The sequence below is a fragment of the Cryptotermes secundus genome, unplaced genomic scaffold (genome assembly GCF_002891405.2).
Source record: "Cryptotermes secundus unplaced genomic scaffold, Csec_1.0 scaffold632, whole genome shotgun sequence".
Lineage (NCBI taxonomy): Eukaryota > Metazoa > Arthropoda > Insecta > Blattodea > Kalotermitidae > Cryptotermes > Cryptotermes secundus.
In genome coordinates, this window is record NW_019738356.1 from 1,388,350 (window position 1) to 1,402,300 (window position 13,951).

The window sequence follows — 13,951 nt, forward strand, 5'->3', positions numbered from 1 at the left end:
TATACTTAGTTTTCTCTGTGTTTACTTCTAGACCAACCTCTTTACTTGCGTCAATTAAAATTTGTGTGTTTTTCTTTATGGTATCTACATTATCACCCAGTAGATTCACATCATCGGCACAGGCCAACAGCTGATGTGTTCCGTTTAATTTCAGTCCCACCTGGTTTCCCTGGACCTTCCTAATTGCATATTCTAAGGCAAAGTTGAAAAGGAGTGGCGATAAAGCATCTCCTTGTTTTAGACCATTCTGGATAGGAAATTTATCAAATGTTTACCTACATGGACCTAACTATACGTTCCGTTTAAACACATTTTAATCAACCTAACTAGTTTCATGGGTATCCCACACTCTGTTAGAATATTGTACAATACTCGTACTTCCCTCCTAACTGCATCTTGAAGTCTATGAATAGCTGATGTACTGTCTCATCGTATTCCCATTTTTTCTCCAATATCTGACGAATGCAAAGATCTGATCTGTAGTTGATTTGTTACGTCGAAACCCACACTGATGATCCCCAATAATTTCATCTATATATATGGACTTAACCTTGAAAGAAGAATATTGAACAAAATTTGATATGAAGTTGATAGCAGTGATATCCCTCGATAATTACTACAGTCAGTTTTATCACCCTTCTTGTGAACTGGTACAATAATAGACTCCCTCCACTGATCAGGGAATTTTTCCTTATGCCAATCAGAATTAATTAGATTGATCTCATTAAGAAATTTAAAAGGAGATCTCATTAGCCTACTTTTAATTTCTTTTTCCAAAATAAGGAAAGTAAGCTAATACAAGAGGGGGAACGCGGTGGCGTAGTTGCTTGAGGCACTATGCTACAAACCTGAAGGTCGCGGGTTCGATTCCTGATGTCATTGGGTTTTCCAATTGACCTAATCCTTCCAGTCGCACTATGGCCCTGATCTCGACTCATATTCTAACTGAAATGAGCACCAGGAATCTTCGTGGGAGGGTAAAGGGCGGCCGGAGCGTAAGACTGACTGGCTCTATTCTTCGTACGCCGTTATTACAATTTATCCGGAAAATCTCCAATTAATTGACAGTGAACTGCATTCAGAGTCATGTGAACATCAACAAGATTACTCATACAACCATGAAGAATTTGTTACTTCAAAAGCACATCTCAGACGAAAATAACATTACAGACTTCCGCCAATACTCTCTATAAAACAAGGCCAGACCCCGACAGCACCTCGTTAAATTCAAGGCATTCCACCAAAGACGAGGGAAAGCTAAATAGCGAAAGAATAACCCCGGGCTACAGTAAGTCAACTTTTCAGCCGATGAACGCAAATCAATCGGCGTAAACTTGACTTTCTAACAGATCAATAAAATATTACGACCTGACTTCTACTTAAAGCTGCTTTTCCTTTCGTCTTCTCAACAATGAAAGATACATTAAGCCCCGTATATAAGTAGCATACGGTTGATGGGATATTCTAACTTAAACACTCGGAGAGATGTTGTGGAGCAAGGCAGAAATTAACCAACGTTTCGAAGAAATGTTCTGCCTCCTTTTCTAGAGTCGAAGATTAAGAAACCGGCAACAGATACACAAGTACCCTTCTGCCCGCTTGTCTTACCTCGTAAACCCTGAAGATGGAGGCTGTAAGTTCATCAGAATTGTTAGTGAACCACCAGACCACGCGACGTCACATCTTAGAAGTTATCCGTCTTCTTAGGAAGTCATATATTTCAGTTTACACTATTTTTCGGTCATTCGGGGAAGTCGGGTAATATGAAACGTGCAAGCAATAAGAAATACCAAAATATTTCTTCCGTTCGGTGGCGCTGTGCTGTGAAAGGAATCGGAACTATTTAAATCGCTGCTATGATACTATTTCACTGCACCCACGTGACTTGTCTTTTTTTTTTGGGGGGGGGGTGCGTTAGGAAGTCATTTTGTGTTTTGGAAGTAACATGAAATACATCAGTAAGTCACTATTGTGTAACACCCACGGTAAAACGGTAAAGCTATCCAAGTAACAGACCATGGAGACCCATAGGGTTGTGAGACGTCGAGGCTCCCACATTTTCTAGACAACCGGCTCACGCTTTCTAGGTAAAGGAATAAACCGTATAATTTCACTGTTTGACTGAGAACCATAACAATCTTTCAACATAATAAGGATTAAACAGCTTTAAGATCCTTTATATAAAGCGTTAACGACAAACCATAAGCACATTTCATATATGCTCCTCTTACAGAATGAAAATGAATCTCAGAACATACAAATTTGTATGTTTTAAACAATACATATTTTTAAAGTAAGTAAAATTGTCCCTGTGCTTAACTAATTACGCACTACGCCATGAAGACGTATGGGGGAGTGAATGTATAGATCCATGTTTTCTTGACCTATGTACTATCTGGAGGTGAGTAGTCAGCTTCACGCCCCGGCCGCTTTACCCTCGGGGAAGGAGCCTCCGATATCCATTGTACAGGTAGCTGGATGGGCCCCAGAACCGATCTGGGCGACGTGGAGAGGCCGCTATACCGACTGAGCTATCACTGCTCCCAAATACATATTAGAGAACACAACATTTTCTGAGAAAATATTAACAATTTAGTGGTCATTTATAAAAAGTCTGCGAAAACAAAACGGTATTGCATAATGCCCCGCATCCCCATACGAGTCAGTGAAAGGAAAGAACTCATTTTTGGTTTTTAAGTTAGCTGCACGTTCAAATTAGGCAATTAATATTTTCTGTTTAAAAGAAATGTGACATATTATTAGTGTTGAAAAATCGTGTAAGATTTCTTACTGGCAAAGGTACTATTTTCTTTTATTGCTAGTGGGGTGGGACTAAGTCCCTTGTACTGCGGCCACTTCTGGCCTATTGTACCAGCCCCAGATGATAGGTGAGGGTGATTGTGGAGCAATTGGTGAAATGAAGATTGGTAGGGGAAACCGAAGTACTCGGAGAAAACCTAACCTAGCGCCACTTTGTCCACCACAAATCCCACTTGACCAGACCCCGAGATCGAACCCGGGCCGCCGCGGTGGGAAGCCAGCTACTAACCGCTTGAGCTATGGCGCGGCCGGCGAAGATACTAACAACAGAACGACGCGGAATCACTGAGCACAAACGAGAAAGAAAGGCGAAAACATATTTGCATATAACTTTCTTCACTGAGAACAGAAGTACATTTGTACTAGGGGGGAAGGCCCATAAAATGTTTCAAAACTTGCACATGCGATTTATATTACCGTACTTTCATCGCCGACTTCACTAAATAACTCCATGTCACGGCGTTTTCTCGTGAAACTAATATTCGTTCACTTGGTCTAGCAACTGCCCATTTTTTAAGATTCATTACAGTGTTCACGGAAGCACACCAGTGATTCATATCCCAAGATAGATAAATCCATACCACCTTAATCCTGTTAAAATTCTCACAGCGGTGAGATAAATATATTTCCGAAACGTTATTGCTTGGCTTACTTTTAGACCCTGAAGATGGAAGCAGCATTTTCCTCCGAAATGTCACTGAACATCTATCGGACTACACGCTGTAACATCCTAGACGATAGTAATAACAATTTTAATATTATTCTCCCACGTATGCCTAGATGTCTCATGTTCTCTTCAGATTTTCTACAATTTTATGTGAAGATATGATATCAGAATACAGAGCTCTCATCTGAAAGTGTTCAAGTGATGCAGCTTAACTGCTTCATCCCCTGTGATGTCATAACCTTCATCTGCTTCCTCGTGCTGTTGTGTCTTACCCAACTTTCACCAGCCCCGGCCACTACATGTACTCTAACAGATCTTATGTAAAGACATATTATGCCACAGCCAGGCTCCGTATGTACATTCAAACCATTGCCAGACCACACAACCACCGACTGATACTCTATTCAGCCTCAGAGCAAAAATACCACTTCAAGAAAAAAATCTGTGCACATTAATTAAAAAGAATTCCTGCAATTCATTTCTAAATTGGGTCACAAACATTACGTATGTCTATACGTCATTCTGCTGGATCATATTAATACTAAAGAAAATCAATCAGCATTAATTAAGCTTAATAGCAGGCCCCTCCCACTCTCCTACTTTTTCCTACCTTCACTTTTTATTCCACACTCCTGAAAAAAATCTGAATTGTAAACAACGCTGACAGAACATCTTATTTAAAATTTTCATCTTATCAGAATTCTGACACTAACATACTCTTTTCAAGCCAGCAGAGAAAATGGTCTCAAATTCACAGAAATAAAACTCAGCATATGAAAACGTAACTAACTCATGTTCATAACACAATCAGAGTAATTTCAAAACGTCAGAATTTCAAAAACTAGACACAATAATAATAAATAAAAATTATGTTTGCAATAAAACGCCAAAAATAATAAATTAATAAGGGATGAATTTCACAGAACACTACAAATTAAAGACATATAATACTGTATATCAATTTTACCCTCTCTTTTTTATAACAGCTGAAATAAAACCTTCTGAAGACAAAAAAAAACTTTTTATTATCAAGCATCTGGAAAGAAAAGTCAGGAAAATTTTCTGATCCAATGAAGATGAACAATGTAAGAATTACATAAATAACTATGACCCACACTGATCACGACAGTTAACCGAACGATGGGCATAACAGGAGAAGATAATAGACACGAGAGGGACAGAAACTTTCTTAGTGGAACTTTTTTTATTGCTAGTGGGGTGGGACTAAGTCCCTTGTACTGCGGACACTTCTGGCCTATTGTACCAGCCCCAGATGATAGGTGAGGGTGATTGTGGAGCAATTGGTGGAATGAAGATTGGCAGGAGAAACCGAAGTACTCAGAGGAAACCTGCCCCGCGCCACTTTGTCCATCACAAATCCCACTTGACCAGACCCGGGATCGAACCCGGCCAGCGACTAACCGCTTGAGCTATGGCACGGCCCTTAGTGGAACCTACTCTAAGGCCAATTACAAAACTGAGATTTTTGGAGGTTAAAACTGAAGCTGACCTCAAAGAAATAGGTTAAAAGGCAGAGAACTGGACCCTCGGAACAGTACAGAATATGGTGATTGCTATATTGTACCTACAGGGTCTACTACCACAGAATTACGTAGCCTTTTATGGCTAGACAGCAAGTATTTATTATAACAGTGCACACTGCACTGCATTACAATCATTCTAAACAAAGTTCAGCTTCATTACTGCCTAGCGGTTACAAACATGGGCTTCTTGGCTCAATCAGGTCTCATCTGTCCAGTAACCTCTTCAAATGTCTTCACCAATCCAGGCTCTGTAATGTGTTAACAGTTTTGGGTGTCCTTCTTTGCATTCTGTTGACACACCTGAGTTTCTGAGACAGACAGAGCGCACATGAGTGTGGGTGTGGGTGTGTGTGTGTGTGGGGGGGGATTTATAGGCATGACAACTGCCATAATTATTTTCACATGTTCAAAACAATGAGGTACTACATCCATCACACAACATGATAAAACTAATTAGAAAATATATTCAGTCATGTCTTTCGTTACCACCTTCCCATTTATGGGTTAAACAGATGTAAATCTTGGGCCTTCTATGGCAGAACCCTGTAATCTCATAACACCACTAACCAGGAAGGTCTGTACTCTAAACCCATCTCACATTCATTTAATCAGATCATAAGACCCTTTGGTTTGGGTTTGTGTTAATGCTCATAACCTCATTCGTACAATTTACGTGGATGTGCACTTGCTACATTGTCCTCACTGACATGTCATGACTTTCTAATATGCAAGTCACCCTGGGCCTTCAAACGTAAAGATAAAATGGACCACAATGAATACATCAATTTCTTGCCAACGGTGGATGTTAACATCCTGAAGAAAACTGCAGTTAATAAACTCAGCCCTGCAGGAAATTGGGCTACTGTTACAACTCATCATCAAAAAACATATCCTTTCTGCAGGCAGATGTTTTTATGGACTTAAGAAATATCTGAAATCCAAGAAGATCTCAAGGAAAACTGAACTGCTCATGTATACGAGTAAGACACCTGAGGCCAGTATTGACATATGCCTCCAAGAACTGGGTGCCATCCAAGGCAGATGGAAGATTGTTAAGTCTATATGAAAGAGGAGTTCTCACATGAATTTTTGGTGCATTGCAGGGCAAGGCTACACTGAGAAAGACAAGACATAACCATGAATTCTACAAGCTGAGACAGATATTACTAAATATATAAAAATAAACAGATTAGGATGGACTGGGCATATTATAAAGTAAAAGTAAGCAAGTAAAGGTATCCTTGTAATGGGTTCTGGAGGCCCATAAGGTTGTGAGATGTTGAGGTTCCCACATTTTACAGACAATCAACTCACAGATGGCAGTAAGGTTGTCAGCCCTACATGCTGGCCGCCCTTTACCCCCAAGAATATTCCTGGTACTCATTTCTGTTAGGGGCTGAGTTGACCCCAGGGCCATAGTGCGGCTGGAAGGATTAGGTAAATTGAAAAAAAAAAATCCAATGACCTCATCGGGGTTCGATCCCGCGACTTCCGGCTTGTAGCATCATGTCTCAACTGCACTACGCTACTGTGTGCCCCTCTTACTTGCAGAAAATAGTAGGGAAGTCAAGAAGGTGTCCGATACCAAACATGAAGGGACTAGTAAAACTGGAGGATTGTGTCATCCAGGAAATCAGGGAGGGCCCTAGGAGCGAGAAACTGGAGGAATGTGGCTTTGAATAGAGAAGGTTAGTTGAAGACTCTGAAGAAAGCCAGGGTCCACACAGGACTGTCAAGCCAATTATTATGATGATATCACTCATCAGAGCCTAAGTAACCTGTTAAATCAGTTAACAAAATAAAAATATAATTAAGCCTAATAACATTAGCCATAAATGATAAGAAACTATAAAATGTGCAATGCAGCTGTAATCCTTAAGCTTCAAAACTGAGTTTGGATGCCATTACAGTCCTGCACCCCACGAAAATGTGAACCACGTGATGCAGAACACAACGCTTCCGCATAACCTAGTGCTTTTGCAATACAAGACACAAATTACAAACTGCAAATACATACAATCAAATACTGTGGTTAGCAAAACTGAGAATACCTGAATACAGAACTGGCCAGAATGAGGTATGCAAGGTATTACCGTACTCCATACTGGAATACTATTTCTTTTAATGTGAACACCCATTTCTTTGTAAGCAAGCAAAAAGAGCTGATTTCAGATATGTAATAAACAGTGCTCCTTGTGAATGAAAGTAAGTTTGGTGTTTAACTGTAGCACAATCTGCAACTGGGTGGACCAGATTTACTACTTGCAGATGCTGATATGGTTAGGCACAAACAAAACATAAATAAATAAATAAATAATTCCTCTTAATGACATTAGTCTATAAATAAATGTATAAAAATTGTGTTCATTTCTCAAAAAGACTCAAGTCCACATTCTACAGCAAGAACCAATAATGTGACTGAAGTTCTGTAATAGAGAATTTATTCCATACTTCATGACTTTTCAGAGTCTGTAGCAAGGAGGTAAGGAAGTCATTCAGTAAACCAGTTACTACTCTCTCTACTGAAAGATTTTCCTTTATACAAAACATTAAATAATTTCAAAATATAAAACCTCTATTAATCAATATACATACATGGAAAATAATAGTGAGTGGTGCATTTCTACACTCTGTTTTAAATGTGGGATACAAAAATGCTTTTACTTGTTCGTCCACTTACATGATACATAAATCTTGGACCCACAGCCAATATACCTGTCTAGTTATCAAGTAAGCAGCAAATAAACATGAAGAAACAGATATGACTCTAATTAAATGATAAAAAGAGAGCATGCAATAAGTCACAAAGAAATATTCCGAACATGAAACCACTTAACTTGAGACCTACATAATTATATCAATAAATAGGAGTGTCTAAATACAATAAGCCGGTCAAGGTAGCCGAGCGGTCTCAGGCATGTACTGTCTTCACTCGCTTGGAAACCGGAATCATGGGTTCAAATCCCACTCGGGGCATGGATGTTTAGTTTGTGTGTGTGCGTTTTTCTGTATTTGTGTACAGGTAGAGGCCTTGCGACGAGCTGATCACGCACCCAAGGAGTCCTACCGAACGTGTAAGATCTAGAAAAACCGAAGTGAACGGAGAAGTTCATGGAGGTAAGCCTAGGCCCACTGGGGCTGTAGTGCCAAGGAAAAAAAATACAATAAAATAAACAGGTAACTCAACTGCCATCCTCATTAACATGAGGAGCACAACATTTACAGAATGTGAAAAAAACTGGTATATAAACATAAATGTAGCAAGACAGGAATGAAACATGCCACAGCTTGAGCAGTTAGCTTCTCACTGTGATGGCCTCAGTTAGATCCCAAGTCAGGTCACGTGCAATTTGTGGTGAATAAGAAGGCATTGAGGCAGGTCTTCTCCCAGAACCTCAGTTTCCTCTCACAATTCTCATTCTACCAACCACTCCATTTCCCTTGTATATCATCACAGGCTGGTACAGTGGGTACCATTTATTACCTACATATACAAATGGATCCAGTCATACCCCACCCTGCTGATGATGATATGATGATAGTGGTGGTGACAGTCATGACAGGAATAACATTACAAGTAAAATAAAATGAAACACCAAATCCATATATATAGATGGAGTCAGCAAACAAAAATAAAGACCAGAGTTTAACAGTAACTTACAGCACTGGTAAAAGTCTAAAATTTTAAATCTAAAAAACAGGAGAAACATTGTGGTCTTCTGGATTATGACAATGTAGTGTCTGGTAGGGTGTCATAACTCGTACGACAAAATATGAATTTTCACCGTGTTAACCTCAAATCATGAAAATGATGCTTAAAATTCTGATATTACAGAAATTTAAAAAATTCTAAGCATGGGAAAAATGGACCATAAGTCTGAGGTAGATGCCAAAAGTAAATACCCTCATAAACTGATATACAACAAAACAATTCATCATATTCATTCAGAGTAATTATCTACGACGTGCTAAAAATTCGGCTGGAAATTTCAAAAGCAGAATTAAAATCAAAGTAAAATTCTAAGCACTGCATGATGAATATGCAGAAAGTCTCTACAAACCCAAGTATTAGTTCAAACATTGCTTAGTACTTCCAGAATGCATGTGTGGGCATGCGCACACACATGAATTCCACACCACTAGATGTCCGGTAAGAACCTACGGAAATTATTACAGTTTATCTAGCATTACGAAGAGTCTACCCCTGCAATGGCAACAGCAGTGCAATGCAGTGAGGCATAATGGAGACCACTAATGTACACTAAAACTACGAGCTAAAAGCATGGCCAATATGCAATGTTTTGAAACTGCCTTCCACATTGGGAATCTCAGGTATTAGCTGAGCCCAAAAAACACACTCATCTGGTCAAACATGAATTAAAAACCATGGATGATGAATGGAAAAATTCACCAAAGATGTCAAAGAGTAAATCTGTACAGAAGGTGATACTGTATAATACAAGGCACAGTATTCTGTGTCTTATATGTCACGTGACGGTTTGGAACAGCAACAGTGGAGTCAACAGGCATGGTTTGTCTTGTGGAGGAATGTCTGGCAGGTAAAATTTTTGTCTGACTGGTTTAGGTCACAAAGTGGCCTACACCATAACAAATTATATGTACCATTCAGGCTGCAGATATCTTCCGCACAAACTGAAAATGTCAACATGTCAGAAGGGTCAATCGAAATCCAATTAAATTTCTTTCAGGTTTCCTAATTTTATACTGTGAAGCTACACTGCAGGCACCTGTATGCTTCTTTACAAAACCAGTTACTTCCCACTGGATACCTGTGATAAGATAAAGAATAAACATTCCTAAGAATTTTTTGAGAGATACTGACTACATACATGAGGAGATGATCAGATCCATTTCATTATGTTAAGAGATCCTCCTTCAAAACAAACTTTATTTTATTGACTTATTTCAAACTACTAATTCAAGATTGTGAAATTCTGCAATCTTTTAGACTTCCTTCTGAAGTCAGCAATGTTAAGGAGATAAATATATTCCCCTTATACTATTAAATTGTTTTATAAAGGGAATATCTGCAATTTGGGGGTGGAGTAATAAATGAGCTAAAGCACATAACCTAAACAAACTCAATTCTTGCCATGTATCTTTATAAATTACTAAGGCATATGGGTATATGTACAATAGTCATTTAAGAATATTCAAAATGCAGCTCTCTATATATGAGTTAAGTAACAATGCAAATGATGGTAGCATAACTCCTACATTGAATCCATTAGTGTTACCACAACCATAAAAACTTTGCACTGTATCTTTTAAGACAGAATGCTGCTTATATTAATCAATTTACAGACTGGAAAATATATGCACAAATTAATATCATAATACCTGAAACATTATACAGATCACCCTATTATAAACGAACAAGTGATATCCATAATTAAGAATAACAATTCTGTGTGTTAGGTGCTTTACAATACGAAATTATATGGGAGACATTTCAATTTTCAATTACTCACGACAATCAAAAGAACAAAAATATATGGCACTTACAATATGAAGGCCAAGAATTTAAAATGATATACTGGTATTTAATCTTAAATAGAACTCAAATACGCACTGCTGATAAATATTGGGAAAGGCACGAACATTCTTATCTTAACCGTCAAGATAATAAGATTTACATAAACAATAAACGCTTCGCGAAGCTTTGCTATAACTTACGTTTTATAAAATGTATAAAACAGCCTATCAAAATAATATTTCACCCACTCGACATTCAGGCATTACATTACTATTACAATGTTGTATACTAATTCTTCTCTGCAAAGGAAATCGTTTAAACTTAATTTTGGCAGTTCTTTGTTCGACTACGCATTACAATAAGCACATGTTTGCGGCACGTTGACATTTCCCTATACGGTTATGTCACTGTAAAACACTACAGTTATAATACATAACTATCACTAAAACACTATTAGAATTATTTCGATACTACATACCTGACTGGACACTTCTAGCTTGTTCTTGCGAATTCCTCTAACCCAACAGTCATAGCGCCGCACTTACTATCACACAATCTGCCATTTCCAAAACAGTCCTGACGAGGCAGGGTAGGCAACACTTGAGCATTGAAATATCTAATGCAGGAAGGATGTGCGTTCAGAAGATTCCACCAGAAATTTACTTACAAAGGCATGAATACTTATTAGTCAAAACTGACTCGGATTATACGCCAATCCAGAACCTCTCAGTTGTACGACTATTAATTACCTTTCGATTCTTCGGCAATCGGAGACTGGGCATGTCTTCGTGTACCTGTTTTTCATAATTCCCTTCGAATTAATGTAAGTAATTTACACAGTGCATAATTTCGGCAGCTCGTTGGCAGAATGCATACTGGAGAACTTGTCAAACGCCACAAGTCGCACGTCTGTCGGGGCATTGTTCACTTTGACCTTGGAACTAAACAGAATAAGATACGGGCAAAGATGTTCTAAGGAGAAAAAAAAAAAAGATATTTGTTTAGTTCTTTATGTATTTTGTTTGTGTTTATTTATTTTTGTATTTTTAGCTTCTTATTTCCTCTATTTTTGTATTTATTTGTCCGTCTCCTTATTTAGCTGCAACAGTTTGAATCTTAGAATCGGTATTAATATGAATATGTTGGCTATTCTGACACAAAAGAATATTCCCGCCAAAGGTGTGTCAACGTACCTGACGACATGGCTGTTATTATTACGTATTGCGGGTTGATGTATGGATTCGAGTCAGCATATTTGAATATTATCCTACCTCTGTCGCCTGGCTCACTTAACTTCAAGATGCAAAGTCCTTCTTAACAAGCTGATAGTCGCTCAGCTAGTCAAAAAAAAAATCCCGAATTTTATACAACCTGAAAATTCATGGTAGTGATCACATGAGCTCGCCACAGGTTTATATCTTGGCCTAAATGAATGCAATCTATAACCTTCACGCCCAACACCGTATACTATTTTAATCCCATCTATGCCGAGGTCTGCCATATTGTCTCTTACTCTACAAGTAAACAAATGAGGGAATGAGGGAATCTCCGAATCTAAAATTAGTAATTTTAAACATCTTGGATCCGTTGCGCAGACCATGCGACACCCTCTATTTGCAAAAGTTGGCACTAATTTCGCCGACAAGCGGCGGTCGCTCAGTCGGTACAGTTTGCTTGCGGACAAGAGGCCATGGAGTTTTATGTCATCTGGAGACACCGCAAAGTATAGTGCTTGTCAGATTTCGCCATTGCGAGTCTGTTCTGTAGACTGTCGTTAACTGCTGTAAAAAAAATAGATTATATATTCGAGTCGGTCAAGGGATTTCCCACCGTAAGTTCATTCTCTCGCCTGCAAGGGCCCATCACTTTCCCTAATCTGAGTCAGCTAAATCCAGACAATTCTTTCTTATGGTATCCATACTATCGTCCCATCTATGCCTAGGTCTAAAAAATGGTCTCCTTCTCTTTACATTTCGAGACTGATATTTAATATACATTTTTAAGCCCATTATGCGTTCTACGTGTTCTGTTCATCACATCCTCATTGTTCATTCCTGCATGGCAGCAATTAACTACACTCTGCAAAAGGGACCTACTTATCAGAATGGTTCATCTCCATTCGTGATTGAGTTTTTCGTGCTCTATACCAGTATCGCCAGACAAATACCACGATAGGCTACGACCGCTTCCTTCCAAATCCTTTGCAGTTCACCATACGTCAATCATCCTACCATTCTATTTTAGGTAGTCTGCTTACTGGCAGCGAAGTTAACTTAACAACAAAAAATTAATAAAATACACGGCATCACCTACCAGAACACAGTATCACAGTTACCGCTGAGAGAACCTCAGATCTCGCGTTTCTTTTCTCTTGGATCTACGCACAAGTCGACAGGTAAAAAAAATAATTCCCTAAAGGAAGGAGATCGAATTTCAAGGCGTGGCGTGTAGGGACAACTTTACCTCTCTTTCTGCTAAGAATGATTTATGTTATAATACTTAGCGACGAGGGTACCGATTTATGCCACTTAATATTTCCAGCTGTCACATTGTTGATAACATAAGCCAGCTGACGCTAGGACATAAACACGGAAACGTAATTTATATTCGTAAAGAAAATGGGTGGGAAAAATTTGTCACTAAGTGTATGAAGTTATTTTATGTCCAAAACATTTTTATAATTTTTCCTGACATCTGATGGATCACATAACTAGTAAGGTAAAAAGGTAAATTTGTTCTTGTACTTAATTAATTAAGCACTAAGCCATGGAAGGGTATAGGGGAATATACAGATCCACATTTTCTTGACCTCGGCACTAGCTGGAGGTGAGTGGTCAGCTTCACGCCCAGGCTGCTTTACCCTCGGGGAAAGAGCCCGCCGTACCCATTGGATAGGAGGTTATGTGGACCACAGAACCGGGCTGGACGACATGGGAAAAAAAATTCTGGACCGTACCGGTACTCGAACTCCGACCTCTCAATCATCCATTCCGTAGCCAGTCGCTATACCGACTGAGCTATCCTGGCTCCTTCATATAATTAGTATATCAAATAAATTAAATGATATTAAATGTTCTTCATTTAACTCTTCCTTTCTAAAACAATCTGTAGCAGGGCTGTCCAACAGGCTTGCAACAATTTGGTTTTTGTGCGGCCCGCCACAGGACTCTTGTATTTATCAAAATATGTATTTACGTTTCCATACTCCTAAAACAAAAAAGTTGGTTAATCTTCTTAAAAACGAAAAATACATGTCTTTACTAAGCACGCATTTAGTATGGTGCTCGATGGGCACACCCGACGTCTCTCCAAATTTTATTGCAGACTTTACCAGAAATAATAAGTAAAAGGTAAAGGTATTCCTGTAACAGGCCATGGAGTCCCATAGGGTTGTGAGACGTTGAGGTTCCCACATTTTCTGTA

At 38.8% G+C, this 13,951-nt stretch overlaps 1 protein-coding gene across 2 annotated transcripts in view; it reads right to left on the minus strand.

Annotated features, from left to right (window-relative positions):
- The window catches only part of LOC111870860 (brain tumor protein), a 340,351-nt gene that overhangs the window by 213,068 nt on the left and 113,332 nt on the right, over window positions 1–13,951 (minus strand). Inside the window, exon 1 of one of the 2 annotated variants that reach the window (XM_023863452.2) lies at window positions 11,007–11,106. The exons of the other annotated variant lie outside the window; for it this stretch is intronic. The gene's annotated coding sequence lies outside the window, so the exon portion shown is untranslated. Of the gene's footprint in view, window positions 1–11,006; window positions 11,107–13,951 lie in introns of those variants that run through there. 2 annotated transcript variants of the gene reach the window in all.